The sequence below is a fragment of the Limulus polyphemus genome, unplaced genomic scaffold (genome assembly GCF_000517525.1).
Source record: "Limulus polyphemus unplaced genomic scaffold, Limulus_polyphemus-2.1.2 Scaffold3073, whole genome shotgun sequence".
In the NCBI taxonomy this organism is placed as follows: Eukaryota; Metazoa; Arthropoda; class Merostomata; order Xiphosura; family Limulidae; genus Limulus; species Limulus polyphemus.
This window is the reverse complement of record NW_013668683.1, coordinates 114,494-117,048: the sequence shown is the minus strand read 5'-3', so window position 1 is coordinate 117,048 and position 2,555 is coordinate 114,494.

Below are 2,555 nucleotides of genomic sequence, written 5' to 3'. Positions count from 1 at the left end.
TAAATATTACAGTTAGAATCTTACTGTATTTAGAACTTGGTTCTAAATACAATCTTCCTATGTCTGTTGAAATACTGCATTAGAAAAAATAAGCAAAGTAAAGAAAAAATTTTTAAAAAAGGAAGTAAACGTAGGATGGCTAATATGAATCCTTCAAAAACAATGCAAACATGATAGTAGGGATGTCATTTGCATCATCCCTACCTAATAGCACAGACAAGAATTAACATATAACAATACATATAACTATTCAATCACAATTGATTTTAATTTATCCTACCTTTGTCTGTTAACATTCTACTACACTATGTGCCTGTGCTATTATGTTGGAATGATGCAAGTGCCATCCCTACTATCTTTTTTGCATTGTTTTTCAAGGATTTATATTAGCCATCCCTCTATTTACTTCCTTTTTTGAAAAGCATTTTTTACTTGTTAAGTACCAAAGTAGTGATGATAGGGATAATTCTTTAGTTTTAGTGTATTGCAGAGTCAGCTGGTATGGGTATTAAAACTTTAAATAAAGTACAAGAATAATGTTTCGACCTTCTTAGGTTTTTTCTTATGTATTTCACCTTCTTAATATTTCTGTATCAAGCATTCTATTTCATTGTTTTATAAAATATTCACTTAAGCCACTGTTTTGTATTTGTTTCCCCCTCTTAGTTAGAGAAACATGCTCAAGTTCTCTTAAAACAGCTCATTTGCTGCCAGTGGTTTAAAAAATTCTCAAGAAGACTCCTTTCTTCTTTGTCTAAAGAACATTATTGGTTTGTATTTATTGGGAATATTTCAGTATCTTCTGTATTTTTGTTTCTTATGCTTTCATTACTAAGTGATAAACTTAATTATTCTATAACATATTAACTTAAGCTCCTGTTTTTTGTTTATTTAATTACAGAAACATCCCCATAGTATTATGAAATGTTTTCCCAGGAAGCAGGAAAAAATGTAACATTTATTTTAGTGATTCACGTTTGTTTTAATCAACACCATTTACACTAAAATACAACCACTGTGCTTTTAAGAAAGTAATGAAAATGAAACCTTACTATGTTGGTATATCACTCATACACTTGTGGAATTATAATGCTAAATGTAGGGATTCAACTCCTGTTGTAGCACAGCACTAATTTAACAATAGAGAGCTTTATATTTGATGTGTGTATAATAAATAAACGAAATATTGTTAGAACTGAAATCAGAAATGTGCACTAAAACCAAGAACTGGAATTAGAAGCATGTACTAAAACCCAGAAATGGAATTAGAAGCGTGTATTAAAACCCAGAAATGGAACTAGAAGTGTGCATTAAAACCCAGAAATGGTATTAGAAGCATGTACTAAAACCCAGAAATGGAATAAGAAGCATGTATTAAAACCCAGAAATGGAATTAGAAGTGTGTACTGAAACCCAGAAATGGAATTAGAAGCATGTATTAAAACCCAGAAATGGAATTAGAAGCGTGTATTAAAACCCAGAAATGGAATAAGAAGTGTGTACTATATTTAGACCAAGTTTTAGTATCACACAACATCAATAAATACCAGACATAATTAATTCGATTCTCAAAAGCCCTGAACAGCCTATAAAACTGTATGAACAAGAGTTGCTTGTCCACATATATATTTAATTATGAGTTAAATTATTTTTAATTGCATTTTACACATATTATTGAGATAGAAAATTATGAGTAGAATAGTTTCATGGTCTGATTGACAAACAGTATCCTCAAGTACAATGATGGAGGAAAAAACCTACTACTAAAACATATACAACACTCAGTTGTCTTTAATTACTGTTAAGTTTACTTGCAGAGATACATCATGGACTCATTCACTATATACAACATTTTTTTAATAACTAATAGCTAACATTGGCCACTATTAAAACTTTCTGACTGCATTTCCACTCAGAACTACTAGACAGTTTCTTAAAACATTTGTTAAGTTAATGAAACAGAAAACTTTCCTATCAAAATGTAATGGAAAGACATTGGTGAAAATAAAGCTATGTATTAGACTGTAACAAAATAATTACCTATAAAAACAAGAAAATGTCAAGGTTTCAATTAAACAAGGGCATTAAAATCAAATTATTTTTGTATTTTAAAATCACTTGCCTAAAATAGCTGGATCCTTAGTTCTAACACAAATCATTTTGAACTCACTTGCCTAAGTTAGCTGGATCCTTAGTTCTAACACAAACCATTTTGAAATCACTTGCCTAAGTTAGATGGATCCTTAGTTCTAACACAAACCATTTTGAACTCACTTGCCTAAGTTAGCTGGATCCTTAATTCTAACACAAACCATTTTGAACTCACTTGCCTAAGTTAGCTGGATCCTTAGTTCTAACACAAATCATTTTGAAATCACTTGCCTAAGTTGGATGTATCCTTAATTCTAACACAAACCATTTTGAACTCACTTGTCTAAGTTAGATGGATCCTTAATTCTAACACAAACCATTTTGAAATCACTTGCCTAAGTTAGATGGATCATCAGTTCTAACACAAACCATTTTGAAATCACTTGCCTAAGTTAGATGGATCC